This window comes from Pezoporus flaviventris, unplaced genomic scaffold (assembly GCF_033815535.1).
Source record: "Pezoporus flaviventris isolate CSIRO_AGI_PZ_B2104156 unplaced genomic scaffold, CSIRO_AGI_Pfla_v1 ptg000063l, whole genome shotgun sequence".
In the NCBI taxonomy this organism is placed as follows: Eukaryota; Metazoa; Chordata; class Aves; order Psittaciformes; family Psittacidae; genus Pezoporus; species Pezoporus flaviventris.
In genome coordinates, this window is record NW_026892611.1 from 10,438,348 (window position 1) to 10,456,388 (window position 18,041).

The window sequence follows — 18,041 nt, forward strand, 5'->3', positions numbered from 1 at the left end:
TTCCCCGGATCCGTGGAGCAAAATTCCATCCTATAGCTCTCAGAGCCTTTTTAAATAAAAGATATACAAGCGTTTGGAAGGCTTGCACTAATATTTAATGTAAGCATTAATGCTTTCACTAGTCCCACTGACATTGTATGTGTTGGAGCAGAACTGTATGCCGAAATTCCATCTTTTTTTCATGCACAGATACATAGCGTACAGTTTATGAGGATGAAGTAGGTGGTTTCTCTGTTACTATGCAGAGATTTGCAGAAGGACTTTGAAATTATTCAGAATTAAGATGCTACAGTGACAGCGAAAGCTATTTTTAAGAGATATTTGGAAGTATTTGCATCTTGCTAATCTTCTCATTACATACTATTTTTCTATGTAGAATGTGAAATTTTAAGTTACTACATACAGAATTTTTTGACTGCAAAGTTAAAGTGAAAATACAAACCAGTGTAAAATGCCTAAAGTAAAGGTAGACGTGAATGTCCCAGCTAACATGACATTCACATTAAAATATGATACATTCATGCAACAGCAGCACATTGCATCACAACTATGCAACATGATGATGTTTCAAAGGCCCTGCAACTTATTTCAGGACTCATGAACGAGACGAGTGGCAACCTTCTGCAGTAGAGTAGGAGGAAAGAAGGGCATTCTATAAATAAATTTATATGAGAAGTTAAAGAAAAAAAAGCAAGGCTAGATATTTTCACCAAGAGGAACTTTGAAGATTTACTCACACTAAGACTATTTTTGTGTGGCAGTGTAGGCAAGGAAGATTCTTCTTTTTATCCAAATAGAACCAGAGTATTTTTAACACAGGAGACTCATCCCCTCAGTGCTCATCGAAACACGGCAGCTGGGGCTGGAGCCGGGATGCGGGGGGGAGGGCGTGTGGAACCCAACCCCTTTCCAAGTGGAACAGATGGTTTTCTCTGTGGCGACTGCAGACGAGGACTGCGGTGCGAGGAGAATTCACCCCATGCTGCCAGGGGTGTCGAGGGGCACACCAAGGCCCTCCCAAGTTTCAGCACACTGCTTTGGTCACTAGAGCAGTTACCTCGCTGCGCAGGGAGACGACATTAAGTCACACCACCTCCTGAAGGAGAAATCCAGTGCTTCAAAGGAAATAAAAGAAAGCAGCGCTTGGCATTAGTGCACAAGAGCTGGTATGGTTTTCCCTCTAGAGGAAAAATTATCCTTTGGTAAAACAGATTTGGGAGAGGGAGCAGAAATCCCATGCAACAAAACAGGGTGGGCTTGATGCACAGCAAATGTACCCTTGCATTTCCCCATTGATTTCAGGATGACACCAAATCTTCACTCACTGAGAATCCATTTCTTTGGCCTGAAACCGCACAGCTCGACTTCTGGAAGAAAGGATTAATCTAGTGTCTAACGCTGGGCTTGGCATCGATTCACTTCACAGCTTGGAGGAACCCGGCTTCTGTGTCTCAGTTTACTTATCTGTAAAATACAGTTTGAGATCCGCTTCATTAGTACTTACATATTAGTCATCATAAACACTTATATAGGATCCCAGCACAGACAAGTGCAGAACATGATTTTTCCTGTAAACATAAACATGGGATAAAGAATAAAATATTGACAAAAGAGGAAAGAAAACCAACACATGAACTAGAGATTTTTAAGAGTCATTCCCTTTCATTTCATATACAATAGTATCTTGTATTGGACCCGATACATAACTTGTTGCCCTTTGCAAACTCTACATGCTACTTGGGAAATAAAGCCTCCTTAAAAAGTGGGGAGGAGGCAGATAAAAAAAGGTGGAAAAAAATGCTCTTGAAAATATGCTTTCTATTTTTTAGATAGGTTCTTATGTAGTTCTCATCTCTGCAAGTTCCAGAAGTGCATTAAGCTGCATAATTAGCATCTGTCACATGTAGCCTTTTCCTTCTCTCTTCCTTTCCCTAGAGGGAACCTCATGAAGAAATTTTAATATGAATTTCAGTATATACACTGCACAATGCATTCATATTAGGAAAGACACAGTCAGTGAGTTTGTGCTCAATCTCACTGTCATCCTTCTCTAATATAAACTTCACCAGTTTAAAAAAAGTGCTATTGATCCCATTTAAAAATTAACTGCTCTCTTGGAAGTACAGCAGTAGTGGGGGCAGGGGTGAGATGATCCCTGTTGCATCAAATTAAACAGACTCCTTAGGAACTGGGCCATTAATGTTCTATCGTACTCTCTCTCATAGTTGCATTGAAACATCTAGCCAAAAGTAGTAAGGGATGTATGGATGATTTTCCCCTTTAGTCAAAAGTATTTATCTGGAAAGGAACAATTCTGTTTTGAAAAATATCAAAACAAGAGGTAGGACTTGATAACGCTTGTTCTTTCATGCTAAAAGATACTCCACTATTGCATCTCCCAGTAAACCTCTGTGGACAAACTTAAAAGAAGATGCTACCTTTTAGAAGTAAAGACTAAAATGAAAGAAACGCAGCTGAAGAGCAATAGCAACATGAAAAACAGTGACATTATTTAGCCTTTGATTGCCATTCAGACTCTCCTCATTTTCCAAAGTCTTTATTTTCTACTTAATTAGTTCAAAGAAAATTGAGATTACAGGACTGAACATATTGCCAACAACCTGAGGTAGGAAGTGCGGACTGAATGCTTAAACTCCAGCTACAGAGGTGGTAATTATTGTAATTGGTCCATGTGAAGCAAATATATCAAGTAGTAGAGAGTTCAAACCTATGCCAGTCAGTCTCCAGTTGGCACCGACAGTTCTGTCAGGAGGATACAGAGGTCTCAGCAGGACTTACTATTGGCAACTGTTCAACAGTTCTCTTCTCCAAATGGTTTCAAGGGGATTTGGGTGGGAAGAAAGATAATTTTTAACAAATTACACTACCTAAAAATGGCTAGATGCCCAGAGCCACCTAGTCAGCATTGCTCACTGCTACCAGTTTCAAAAAGAAGATTTAGAATGCCATAGCTATAAAGAAATGTCTGACTTTAACAATACAATCAGATCACTGCAAAGTTAACCACACGTGTACTGTGCTCCATACTGCAAGTATGTATGGAAATATGTCCAGAATAGACGGTACAGCAGTATATTTACGCAGTGTGTGTTTCTCAGAAAACAATGAGTTCAAGTCACTGGAATCCAAGCATTCCTATGAGGACATTCCATATAGTTTCAAGAAATTAGGAGACCACTTACTTTGTAATTAAAAATGACAACAGCAAAGCCCCCATGGGAGATGAGACTGGGGGACCACTTATTTCCCATTAGTATTTATCTTACAGCATTTGTAAGGTGTCTATAATTGTGGTGTAGTTTGGATTTGCACTGGGAGCTTCCACAGGAGACTCTGCTCTGTGCCATACCGATCTTCAGCTGCTTTGTTTAGATTTTGCAAGAATGCTTTTTTCAGATGGTGAATATGTCATTTTTAGCAGAGGTCTCCAAGAGAAGATGTGAGTTTAATGCACGGCAATAAAAAGAGGAATATAAGAATTCTTGCTCTCTTTAGTGTCAGCTTTGATTAAGACGTATGAATGCACATGAATAGTCTTGTCAGAATCTTGGGGGCCACTGACATTCAAGATCTAACATATTAATACTTCTGGCCAGAACATTAGCTGCTATGCAGTATGGAGAAGAGAGAGAGAAAAGATAAGACCACTCCCTGATCAGACAGAAATTGTTATGTATTTCCCTGGTTGGAAATCTCTGCACAGAACTTTGCTGCTGGGAAAACAGAATGCTTATTTTCTCCAATCTGAGATTAATGACCATACATACTCTTTAAATCTGCAGCAGGAAAAAAACAAAACAAATCATTGTTTAATACCTTTTACTCATGGACGGGATTCTCGTTAACCCATGTAAATAGAGACTGTAAAACCAAGTATTACATCGTCATAAAGGACGTATGCTTAGCATGACACAGGTTCTAGAATTTCTAGCTGCTGTCTCTATGTTTACCACTGAAAGTTTCTTTGAGTTACTAGTTTCAGATAAAAATAAGCTAGTTAAGAAATTCAGTTAAAATAAGGTAATTTAATTCAGATGTCAGTATCTATTAAATCTGGATACCCCTACAGTGGAAAGGTTCGTTCACCAAAAGCAAAAATCTTACAATGTGCTTCTGGCTGAGTTAAGAGAAAATATATTTCAGATTTTGTGTTGTTAACAATTTGTTGCCAAATAAATTGAAATTATTGAAAGGCATTGTAATTAGTTTAATCAGTATGTTTGTCTTCCAAAATCTGAGATTAATGCCTTTCTATTATAGTGTAACAAAACAGAATATTCTGCACTTTGCAATTGAAACTACCTTTACTCCACATTGAAGAGCTACAGCATGTCAGACAAAGAAACTGATTTGTTTGGTGCAAAAAATGATAGCAGACCTTTACATGTTTGAAGTGCAACAGATGGTCTTCCAAGCAGAGCATAATGACTGGCAGACAGTACACTCCCTTAGAGTGGCTTGGAATGCCTTCAGCAATTACATAGAGAATGTTTGGGGGGGAAGCCCTGTCATGTCTCTGATTCTTCTCATGTAAATAGCTGTGGCTTCCTGTTTAGATGCTAAAAAATTGTATCTTTTAAAACCCAACAAGCTAGCAAGCAAACTGGAAAAGGAAGCACATTTAGCCCTCCCAAGACTATTCAAAATGAGGTTCCACACATTTTGTCGCCTCAGAAGAGAGATGTAAGTGGAAAAAAAACAAAACAAAACCAAAACCCAAACAAACAAATCCACAAAAAACCCACAAAAAACACAAAACCCCAAACAAACAAACAAACAAAAGAAAAGCATGAAGAGGAAATTATCTTGGGCCTGTTGCCCAAGGAAGTTGTGAATGCTCCACCCCTGGCAGTGCTCATGGCCAGGGTGGACAGTGTTGGATGATGTGATTTGGTGTGAGGTGTCCCTGCCCATGGCAGGCAGGGTTGGACTGGATGATCTTAAGGTCTTTTCCAACCCTAACTATTCTATGATTCTATATAACTGTAAAACTATTAATCCACAGTCAAGTATTCCATGGAGATGTAATTTAGGAAAAAAAAAGGAAGGTTTAAAACAAGGTTCTTCAAACTTCTAGAAGATGGGAGATCTGCAGCTACCACATGCAGAATATCTAGGAAAAAAAAAACCAAAGACTAAATGACTAACAACCTCCTTTGGGAAACTGGTGACTCTGGAAGAGTCCTCTTCAACATGAAACACTGTGGCTACAGTTATTCAGGGAGGGGAAAAGTGAGCTTTTCTGAGGCTGTGACAGTCCTTTCATTTTCATTGCTAAGTTATTCCACAAGCCAGCAATTAACAGTTACAATAAACAGAAAGAGTAATAAAATGCTGATCTTTAATACTGTATATGCGGGCTAGAAAAATTAAACTTCTCTCTCTCCCTCCCTTCCCCCTAATCCTGGAATTAGTCTTTCCTGTTATAAAATCTTCCCCACCAAATTCACCCTGAGTAAAATTTTATGTGCAACATAAACACAAGTAAAACCATGTCCTTTAACACTGTAACTTAAATGTTGCTGGAATCATAACTGCATTACACCCTCTCCAATTAGCAGCAGCATTCTTTATGTTTGCTTATGAAGCGTAAACTGTTCGCTTGTCACTACAAAGACCTTCTGTAGAGGACTTAAAATAACAGCCACAGCAATTAAAATGACAACAACAGAGGTGGATTGGTCACATTATGACAGAAAATATCCAGCTGTTTCTTTCCAGCAAAAGGATACACCAACTACACACAACAACCAAAAGGATATGAAATCCTATGACCAATTGTCAGTCTACCTAATGCTGGTGGATATTCTGGCAAAAGTATGGATTTCCAAGGCAGGAATAGACTAATATAGAACTAAATCTAACCTCACAGGCTGATTTTCCACACACCCCCACCTCATCAGGATTATCACTCATCCTTTTTGCCCATACAAATTTCCCTTTTTGCTAGAACTATATATACTCTATTCTGTGAGAAATTCTCTAAAAATAAGACAAATCTGGGGCTTTGTCATCCAAAATAAGCAAGGCAAAAAGTAAACTGATAGGGTTAGTGCAAGTACATTAGATTTTAAACTTATTTACTACAGTTGTGTTAAAAACATTTGAAGAGTTAATTAAGACCAGAAGTCTCATTACACCCAGGGTATTACTTATAAAATGCTAACCTCTGTTACAGTCACATCTGTCTCTGCTACTGGTTCCTGCCTGTTCTGCTTCACAACAGCAATAACATGGGGGTTAAAAAAAATATTTTAAACATACATTGAAATTACTAAAAAGTCTAAAAGGGAAATGTGTCAGTGTTTCCTAGTTCAGATTATAGAGACTAAACATCTGAAGTGATAAGGTAGGTTTGATTTCTAATAGGGGAAGACAGACCACGAGAAAATAACTGACACATACAGAACAGCCATTCAGGGTTGGTAAAAAAACAAACACTGGAGAACCCACCTACAGGTATGTCCTTGGAGAAAAAATTATGAGAAAACTATCAGGAAGGTTTTCATTGCTGTTTCTTTTCTGGAAGTTTTTGCCTCTCGTAACAGCGCAGACATGGTGAGGGATATGTATCAGAATTCATCCATGCATTGTATTTTGCACATCAAATTAAGTTGATTATCCATGACTTTTTAGGCAAACACAGGAATGCATAAAACATGTCAGCTGTTCTATATAGAATATATGAGCATTTCATTCCTTACTTCACGTTTAGAAAGAGCAGCAGACAACGAGCTCAACCGTTACATTGAGGATAAATTTCATTTGCAAGTTCAGAAGTATCCCTGGCTCCTTACCTGTTCTGTGGACCAGAACTTACAGGTAGCTCATAACATTTGTCTCCTGAGTTGCGTTTGTTTCCAGAGTAATCATCATAAGTGAGCAAAATCCTTAATGTTATCTTCTTTATACCTTCAGCCATAATGTTTTCCATAAAATGAGAACTTAGAGACTCAAAACAATTACTGCAAAATACAGGGGGTGGGGGGATGAGAAAAAGAAAAAGAAACCCAATACGTTTCACCTGATACAATTGCTTGACAACATATATCTCTGCAAGTACTCTGTATTGAACTTATTCACATCAGGAAAAAGAAACCCAACATTATAATGGTGTCTCATTTTAAAATCTGCAAATTAAATATCAATGACAAACAATTTAGTGGGGCAGCATAGGGGGCCTTTCTGTTTGCAGAAGTCTTGTGGGACTCTGCAGTGAAATAGAAGAGTACAAACACAGAAGGCTTGAAAACCTTCACCAGAATGAATGCAAAACACAAGTAAAGCATTAAGTTGCACGTGCAGCGTAGGAGTGGAGTTCTAGCTGCAAGTTGAATCAAAACCCTTTGTATGAAGTGAATGATCCCTACTTAATATAAAATTACAAAATACCTACAGAATTCTATGATCTGACCAGTATAAAATGGTTCTATTTGTCCACATATCAAGAGTTTTAACACAGTCAAAAAAGGTCTTCTTTAAATAAAGAACTTTCTGGAAGGTTAACTGATTTTTGTTGAGTTCTGGATATAGTCTGAGGATTAGCACATTTCACAAAGGTATAACTTTTCAATAAGGCTGCAGTGCTTGTAGAACTTGTAGATAGAAAACTAGGGACAAGGCAAAACACCTCTTGTGCCAGAAAGACCTAAAAGATTCAGTGAAGAAACTGATGGAAAGTGCCCTTCCTCTAAATGCAAACACCTGCATAGCCACAGTAATTGCAGCAAAACAACCAAAAGGCCATACAAATGACAAGATGACATGGCAGACATATCATCTGCCATGCTGATATGGACAGTTTCCAGTATTGTTCAGTGCCATCCACAGTGATCTTGGCTTTCTGATCTAGCTCCCAAAAGAAGGAAAATATTAATTTTCAAATATATAAACAGCATGCATCTCAGTACAACCTGAAGTTGTCTCTTATCAACTATGTAATCTTCTATCTATATATATATATATATAAAATCAACTATATAATATGTTCCACCAACACATGGATGCTGAAAACACAAGCCTCTGGATTACAGCATCTGGAAGTATAACAGAGAATGAAACTCCACTTCTGTCAGGTAGAGCAGGAGCCCATGGCAACAAGAATCACATGCTCAGATTATTGCTCAACACATGTACTTGAACTACAGAGATAAACTACTTAAAAATACATGGAAGTTATGTGCAAACCATTTTGTCACTTGTGCCTCTTTCATTGTTGGGCAAGTGCATGCTAGCCAGGATTCTGAATACCTTGTTCTGTAAAGTCAGGAAAAAAAACGAGCTAAAGAAATCTTATCAATACACAATCACCCAGTGTATTAGGAGAAGATGGAAGACAACCTTGATAAAGCACAAGCACCCATAGGGCCAATACATATACAAATTAGAACATAGTAAGTACACTCACCACTGAAAAAATTGCAAGTAAATCTCTCTCCTGAGGAAGGCTTTAAGACTATTTTCCTTTTATTCAATTCTACGTCACCAGTGAAGGCCTATAAATGAATATTCTCTTGCAAATAAAGTGGTCATCTTCACTTTTGGCAACTACAGTAAGAACTGCCTTACAGAAAAGATCCTGCAAGTAGTTTTTATTCCTGTGAGTAAAGTCAAAGAGCGAGGAGAAAACATGATATAGAATTACTTGCACAATCATGCTTCATAACTGTTCCTAGCCTAGCGATATTGGTCCTTCCCCTTCCCAAGTACAAAAACGCACAAACTTTTCTCTCTTTTTCCAAGAGGAAAAAAATAAGCCTGCTTATCCTTGGATAAGTATGGAGTTTGGAGGAGCTCAGAACAATGGAGTACTGTGTGCCCCAATCATCACATAGACACTGAAAAAAAAAAGTATGGAAAAGAATGCACAAAGCATGTAATTACTGTTTCACAAGATAATTTCATTATTAATACATCCCCAAAGATAGCATGCACAGTGTTGCAATTTAATTAGATGATAACTGGAGGGGGTTTGAATTTATAAGGTAATAAATATATTTTGGACTAATAAACTCCAAGGCTGAAGTGTTTATTAATCTAGAATATAAAGATTATATAGTTGATAGGAGACAACCTCAGGTTGTGCTGAGATGCCTACTGTTCATATATTTGAAAATGAATATTTTCCTTCTTTTGGGAGCTAGATCAGAAAACCAAGAACACTGTGGATGGCACTGAACAATACTAGAAACTGTCCAGCTATTATGTGTTCTCAAAGGCAAAGACTATTTAAGTCTCAGAAGATGTTGTGGTTTTGAACTTTCACCTCCTAAAGTATTAAGTACTGGAAGTATATCCTCTATACCATGCCTTCCGACAGCTGTCAATGCCTTATTTCAGTGTAAGAAAGGAGATTCCTTTGAACAATAACCAGACCCTTTACAAGACTAACAGACTCCTCCCCTTCTCCTCCCAAATATTCAAATCTGTTTCTATTTTCCTGCTTTTGGACTCACCTGCAAGACTGCACCATGTAGTGAGCAAGCACATCAATTTTAGCGTCTCATTAGATTTTCTTTTTTCCTTAACATTGTCCTATAAGCTTTTTGCCTAGCACAGCACATTAAATATTTGGAAACTAAATGTTCACCACTGTGAGGATTTATACCCCAAACAGCTGTGCCAAGAAGTCAGAGGAATCAAACAGCATAATCTATTAACTTGTCCTTGGGCAGTTACAAGAGCTTTATAAATTGCCATAGAGTTCAGTCCATTTAAACTACATACCCCTTCTATTTTGAAAGTGTCACAGGTGACAGAGAAAACCAAATTGAGTCCAGGATAAAGACTGCACAGCAGAAGTCAAAGACCAGGTTGTTTAAGCCAAAACTAAATTAAGGTTTGAGTGAACTACAGAGAAAGAAAAAGGAAGAAACACCAGGAGGAATAACATCTGACACCCTCTCCATGCAGATGAAACAAGACTAATAAATGCAAAGGCAACCCTACCCACACACAACTAAGTAACAGCTGCTGTGGCATCAATGGGCAAAACCAGGGAAATCCTGGATGTGCCAAAAGAACCATGGTACGTGGGGCAGAAGCACAGAGAGAAGGAAAGAGGCAAGACCAGCCAATCTATGTTGGGTGACAGCAGTAAGAAAGTTGTGTTACTGAGGGATGGAAAGATTTAAAGATATTTAAGAAAATGTTTATTACTTAACTTAGGTGATCCAAATATAAATGACCATGTGTTCAGACAGCTTCCAGTCCGGCTCCACAAGTTCAGAAAAAGCCTTAACACTAAAGTCTTGAGAAGACTCTACAGATAATTAATGGAAAATGATGATGACAGCCATTTCCAAAGCTCCTGTTTTTTAATTCCCAGGCGTATATACTCTCTCCAAATGAAACAAGCAACAGAGCTAACTTTCCAATATTAAATCTCTAGGCAGTATATTATTCATACAGCTTATGTAGATGTCTTTACCCTCTGGAAAACAAAGTTTAAGAAAAATGGTTCTATCTTTGGGGAACAGTTTAAGTCTCAGGATAACTACGTTAGGAAATTTAACTCTATTACTTTGTATCTTACATTTTATTACTAGATTGGTAATAGGAAATCACCAAATAAAATTGGTATTTTACTTGGTAATTTTTTTTCCGTGGGTCTCATCTAATATGAAAGATGGTGATCATCAAATTTATTCAAGTTTTCCTGTCAACAACATCATTAACCAAATCCCTCAATTTCAAAGTAAATAAAAGCATCTGGGCTTCTCGCACAGCAAGACTGACTTGCATATTTAAGCCTCATATATAGATGAATTTGCACTGGACCAAATTTGCATATTAATGAAGGACTAATTGCTCTTTGCAGTCAATTTTATGCAGATGAATTTACTCCTCTCAGTACAATTTTCATAATGTTCAGAAAGAACCAAAAAATGTAAAACTTTTTAGAAGTACACAAATGTTAGACAATCAAGGAAGAAATATCATAATGACATCAAACAGCTTTACATTAAATTGTATATAACTCATCTTTTATATTGTTGCTTTATTTTAACAGCCTCTCACAAAGAATGGAACAATTCATGGAATAACTTCAGCCTATTTCCCCCTCCTTGGTCTCAAATTTTAACAGCTTGTAACAACCCATTATATTATCTTGTTCCCAGCTGGAAGGATGGAGCCTGAATTTTTAGGAGAAGTTAGATTTGCTAAACAGGACTTTATTTTCTCTGTCATCCTCATGCCACAGGTCAGTTAGGAAATACTCCAACCCCCACAATTTTAAGGTACTTTCTACACAGTTTTGCAGTATCAAGAAAAAGTTCAAGGCCCAAGTCCCTCTTTAGTCCTTCCTCCCGAGCTAAAGTACCAAATACCTAGAGAAAGACAGGAAAGTACATGGGAAAGAGAGACATCAACAAATGGTGAGGAAAAATGGGAACATGAGGGAGGAAAGGGGAAAATATAAATACTGGAGTAGAAGAGGAAAGGAAGTAGAAATGGAAGGAGAGCAAAATGATGATTCAATGTGTATATGCAGGTCCAGATAAAAAGAACAAAACTGAGGCATTTGGGAGAAAGTTCAAGGCAAAGGAAACAAATGCAAGAGAAAAATGCAGCCAAAAATATACCCACAGAAAAAGAAAATAAAGAGAAAGATAAGGAAGCAAGAAATGAAATGAGAAGATAAAGAAACAGATAAAAAAGAAGATATTAAAAATACAGGTTTCCTTAATTCTGTTGGAGTGTAAGTGCAGAGTTAGTAGAAACGCATTAGGAATCCAAATTTGCATGCATAGCCTTCCCCTTGCCTACGAGAAAAGCCTTACTTCACCCATGAAGACTGCTAAACATAATATTTATATGTATCATAAAATCACTTACAGAAGATTATTTTAATCAGAAAATGAATAGCATAAAAGTTATAACTTTAAATGGCTTCAAGGCCTTTTGTAGAAGGAACACAGATATGGTTCACAATCACTACATCTGCTGTATCTTTGATTGCATTTGTTGCCCTTCTCTACAGCTTTTGTTGTTTTAACATCCTTTTTAAGGCACACAGGACTCAAGATGCAGATATATGATGGTTTTATAGCAGTATCAGAAAGTTCCTCATGTTTTTTTCTCTATTTCTTTTCTAGTAATTCCTTGTATGCTACTTGCTCTCTGGACGATGGAACACTGAGCTCACAGATCACCCATAATCACACCATTTTGTTCCTGAAAAGCAGCAGTTTATAACCATAATGACATTTCATGATCAAAATAAACCAGACTTCAGTATGAACACTTCTGAGTGAGCTATAGAGTCCTTCCCAAAGAAGGATCAGAAGAACTCCTAAGTCTCAAATGCAGAGTGGAGGGAAGACAGAAAAACTGCCAGAAGGTCACTCTGCAGTCTCTCCTTTTGGTCTTTCCAACCTTGATGACAGAAGCCACAACATACGGAGCATTTGAATAGATGCACTCCTCCAAGAGCAATAAAAGCAATGGTTGTACCAAGGCAAGATCGATGAGAAAATGAACATGAGCCAGTAGTGTGCACTTGCAGCCCAGAAAGCCAACCATATCCTGGGCTGCATCAAAAGGAGCGTGACCAGCAGGTTGAAGGAGGTGATCCTGCCCCTCTACTCTGCTCTTGTGAGACCTCACTTGGAGCATTGTGTGCAGTTCTGGTGTCCTTAACATAAAAAGGACATGGAACTGTTGGAACAAGTCTAGAGAAGGCCACGAGGATGATCAGGGGACTGGAGCACCTCCCGTATGAAGACAGGCTGAGGAAGTTGGGGCTGTTCAGCCTGGAGAAGGCTGCGTGGAAACCTCATAGCAGCCTTCCAGTATCTGAAGGGGGCCTATAGGGATGCCGGGGATGGGACTATTTCATTAGGGTCTGTAGTGTCAGGACAAGGGGTAACGGGTTAAAACTTAAACAGGGGAAGTTTAGATTGGATATAAGGAAGAAGTTCTTTACTGTAAGGGTGGTGAGGCACTGGAATAGATTGCCCAGGGAAGCTGTGAACGCTCCATCCCTGGTGGTGTTCAAGGCCAGGTTGGACAAAGCCTTGGGTGAGATGGTTTAGTGTGTGTCCCTGCCCATGGCAGAGGGGTTGGAACTAGATGATCTTAAGGTCTTTTCCAACCCCAACTATTCTACGATTCTATGATTCTAAGATCTAGCCATTGCAGGAAAGCAAACAAACAAGCAAATAAAAGGCATTAGGGCAAGAAAAGCTGGCAGAAAATATCAGACTGAGGGAAGGACAGGGAAAATGACCAAGAAGCTTTCACTAGCATGCAAAAAAATGAACAGCCCACAGAAGAAAGACAAACAGTTATAAAATAATAACAATAATAATTGGAAAAGAATGAAAATTACCAGGAAAATACTGCAGTGCTATTGCTGAAGAATGCTCACAGAGGAACAAGACGGTTCAGCTGATGAGCCTGGAGGACTCGCCTTTAAAAGTTATTTGAAAACAAACTACAGTTCTTTGTGTACTTTGCAAATACAGCTTTTATTCTGCATTATGAATTCAAAATGTCTTCCTATTTTGCTCATAGAGAGGAATGAAGGGAAATGCATCCTCCTCTATAACTTACCTATACAGCATTTGAAAAACTGCTCTGGGCACACCCCCTTTTTTTCCAAAAGGTGCAAGTGATGAATGCTGTGTGAATGTAAACAGAGATCATGATTCAAACAAGAACAAGATGCTCCACCCAAAACAATTAGCTTTTCCAGTGGATGAGATGCCTATTCCTAATCATCAAGAAAGGTTAAGCTGACCCCATTTAATTAGCTATTTAATACAATCCTAAAGATTGTACTGCATATATTATTGGTGAGGAAATGCCTACAGAAGCAACACTGCATCCGAACAAAATACCTCTATCAAGCACAAAGTCTGGGCTGTTATTACATGATTATACTGATATAAGTACTTTCCAAGTTTTTATATCCACTGTACATACTTTTGCAATTGTCTATGTGGAACTTCACCTGACTAACAATAATAAACATACATTAAACAATCAAAAAAGCAAAAATTCAAAGACAAAATAAACGCAATGATATTTCTGAACACTTCAGATCTGTAGACAAAGTCAGCTGGTTTGTACAGACTATTTGAGGATTACAGCCTTAAAGTGAAATAAGCTCCTGTTTCCTCACAATTAAAAGAACTAAACATTTTTTATCACTTTTTGGGAATCATGGCTGCTCACTTAACCCCTGCAAAGCAAAGTTCTGACTCTGAATTCAGAGAGAGCTCTTGCTGCTGGAGTGTATTTTAAAGAGCTACTTCTCTGCAGAACAGGTGTTTTCAAGTTTTGTGGCTACCATAAATATTAAGAATTGAGCAATACATTTTAGAAGGCAGTTTTCATTGACCTGCTAGCATTTGATTTCTGATTGAGGACTGTGTCTTTTGAAAGAATTTATTATTTTCTTATATATGTATATATATGAGATATCAGACAGACATTTTCAGCACAGAGTTAATATTTTTCAGTGAAAAAAAAAATACTAGTCTTACTCTGGAATATTTCCCTAATAATGAAATGAAAGCTTTCTATTACAATAACAAAACAACTTGCAAGTACTTAAATACTAGATATTGGGAATAGTGCAAAATATATTACATTTCAAAGAACGTTAGGGAATTTTATTTGCCTTGTATCACTGGATGATATGTGTGGCACTTGCTGGTTGAGACAGGCTGTATCTCAAAGTGTTACCAAATAAAGAATTTTAAAGTGGAGGACTGGGCATCAGACCTTCTATTTTCTTTCAGTAAAGTTTAAACATCCCTTAAAATAAACAGTTCAGTGCAAACCAACATATCTGATATTGATTTATTCTATTCATAAAAAGTAACAACATAATGGTAAATTTAATCTGTTCAATGAGAAGTTTATGAGCTTAAATATATCAAAAGGGCAATGAAAGCTAATATATAGTGCTTAAATAACAATCTGTGAGAAAAAGACACACAGCCTTTACTTCTACTATACTGAAATCATATGCTGATGAAAAGCAGGCTTTTGAATTATTTTAAAGGAAGCTGCAGCCATTTGCTCTTTTTAACAGCTTGGAAGTTCACAAGGAAAGATTAATTTGCAATTTAACTGAAGTGTATCTCAAAGTTTTTGATTAAAGTCTGCATTTCTGAGCCTCCTGGCAGTGCCAATATTGCTGAAACAGGACATCAGCTGCAACGCCAGCAATTCTGGAATGCAATACCATAAACTGCAAATCGGTTTTGTCCTACTTTAATATCATTTTAACAACAAAAGAAGAACTTTGATGTTTAATATTTAAATAGTATAATTATTCCTTTAAAAACTAAGCCCAGGACCCTTCATGGGTACAGAGTGCAAAACAACAACAAAGAGAATGTGCTTTGGCTACACTAGGAGGCTTTAATTTGTAGGACCCAGCTGAAAGGTACAGCACAATTTCTGTGTGCTGCAGGAGATTCCACAGAAACTCTTTAGAAAGGGAAATGCTCTCCCACAATGAAGATGATGCCAGTGGATTCATGCACAAAATTGAACAACAAAGCATAAAAACTGTCAAAGCAGAGAACTGTGAACAACATCCACTACAGCTGCTTAGAAATTACCACCAGCTGGCTGTCCTGGTGCCTTGGTTTGGAAACCCAGACACTAGGGTTATTTTCTTCATCGTTTTTGAAGTCAAGATTTGAGCAAGCAAAGCCTCCTTTTCCCTTCCCTCCTGCCTTTTGCCACTTCAGGATGGGTGAACACAATAAAAATAGATTTTTGGGAGGAATGTGTATAACTATGAGGTAAGTACTGTCACTGAATATTTAGTGAATTAATAATGTTCATATGCAATATTTTTTCTGCTTTGGAAGAACATTAGAGAGAAGGTAAGTTCTGCACCTGTGCTACAATTATAACTGCAACTGTCAGTTTTTGCCAACCACACAGGACTCTAGAAATACAAAAACATTTCCAATGCTTAAATACATACAAGGAACTACTGCAAATACAATAACAATTATCTGCTGTAACAGAGAAAACTATCGTATGTTCAAGGAAATGTGAGATAAAGATGTCATTCATTTTGACTTCAAATGCTGTTGGTCAGATCAAGCAATTACAGAATTACAGCCACTGGGGAAGGATAAGAGAGTGGCAGAGGAACATAGGCTGAACTACAACTTTGTGATGCAAGGAACATTCAAAGTAGCAAGAGCTTCTATGATGTAGAAGACAGGCATTATACCATGACTTCAAGTGGTAGGATCACAAAATCCACCTATGCCTAAAAATACTCTTAATCCAGTGCTGTACTGCATTATACAGTATTTGGCCACTATGTTTCATATACATCAAAATACAAGCTATGCACTGGAACTAAATCAAGGTTATTAATTAAGAAGTCATTTGTTTATAGCACTCTGCTTTAATTTGTTCCAGAACTTAAAAACAAAACAAAACCCAAACAACAACAAAAAAAAAACAAAACAAAAAACCCACCAAACAACCAAAACTGTAATTAATAGAAAAGGAAAATGAAAGAAGAGGCAGTTTCATGATTAAGGTGGATGGATGCTGTCTAGGGAACTGAATGCTACTGCTACATCTACCATGGAATTCCAGTGCAATGCAAGGAAGTTACAGAAAGTCATTCTCTTCAACATTCATTAAGAAATGCTCCTAAAAATGTAAAAAGTTATATATTGATAATTAGCATAGCAATTTTTCTTAGGATCAAAATTAGTATTAACATCTGAGAACTGGAAGCCAGCACTCACCTTCAATAAAAATTACAACCCCAATTATTACACTGAGTTTATTTTGAGAATAAGGAATCTTTATATCCAAATGCAAATCAAGACATCTCTTTCAGCAGTGTAGTAAGAAACTAGTCCCTTAATGAAAACAAGATGGATTGTCTTTTATTTATCATTGCATTCTTACTCCACAGTTTTCAAGGGCCATGTAATAGCATTGTGAACTGAAACAAAAATTGAACTGCAAGTTTTATTTGCTCAACTATTATTTACTGTTTGTATTATTTCAAAAGAAAAATAACTAAATTTCTTTGTGTCTTGTATGCCTGTGTGAACACTTAGATACTTTATACGTAATTAGTGTTCAGTGGCTTAAGTCCAGAAAGTGTATGCACACATGTCTAGACAGATAGGATCTACAGATTACTTGTATACAGAGAGGGAGTGCACATACAGAGGCATTTGCATGTAACAAAAGTAGAGTGCTATTTACTACCTAACACAGATGGACAAGTCCACTTTGGAGACCTCTGCAGACTTGTGAAATCAGGATGACGTGTTTGGAATTCTTCCTCTCCTCCACTGCTGAAGTAAATCAGGCAAATGCAAGTTGGCAGCTCCTTTAAAGATTCAAACAAACTCATTTTACATAATAACCTCCAGCTGCATTAAACACAAACACACAAAAAAACAAGCAGCACAAGTACCAAAGTCTAAATTTGTATCACTCACAAAATACAAAAATAATTTTGCAAATAAATCATAAGTAAACTAAAAGATTTTTTACACTAAGCTGGATTGTCCGTGAGACACATTAGTCTTTCAAGAGCGAAGTCTACACCCAGAGTGAAGTTCCAGCACCAAAGTGGTGTTCTTCCCAAGGCAAATGAGGAACGGCAAATAGTTCAAGACATCTATAACATATTGGCTGCTATCAAAGTCAAGAAAAATACAGTCTCCTGAGGTGTTAGAACCTCTGCTCAGAAAAACTCTCTCTAATGCAAAATGTAACTCTCCTGCATTGAAAAAACCCTCTTCTTCCCTTGCTCCTAATGAACAGTTACCTCAACACTGAAGCACATGGCTTTTGCACTCCCTGTTTCTTAATTTATTTGTTGCTGGGCATAAGAACAGCTGAAATCATAACTCTGAAATACCAAATGAAACTAATCTATTTCCAATCTAAATTGTAATTAACTATTTTACTTTGGCATTGCATCTTAATCACTAGAGATTACTTGGAGGCATATGCAATAAAGGAGTTCTGCAGAACAACTGAATGCATGAGAATGAATATAA

General features: G+C 37.4%; 1 long non-coding RNA gene across 2 annotated transcripts; it reads right to left on the bottom strand.

Moving 5' to 3' along the window:
- Positions 1–560: 560 nt before the first annotated feature.
- Positions 561–18,041, bottom strand: LOC133278089 (uncharacterized). 2 transcript variants are annotated; one of them, XR_009746445.1, is made up of 4 exons: positions 17,239–18,041; positions 8,429–10,282; positions 6,475–6,986; positions 561–1,464 (listed from the first exon to the last, which is right to left on the bottom strand). It is a non-coding gene; the product is annotated as an uncharacterized LOC133278089 (long non-coding RNA). The 2 variants fall into 2 exon arrangements; XR_009746444.1 differs by lacking the exon at positions 17,239–18,041 and having other exon boundaries at positions 8,429–12,483.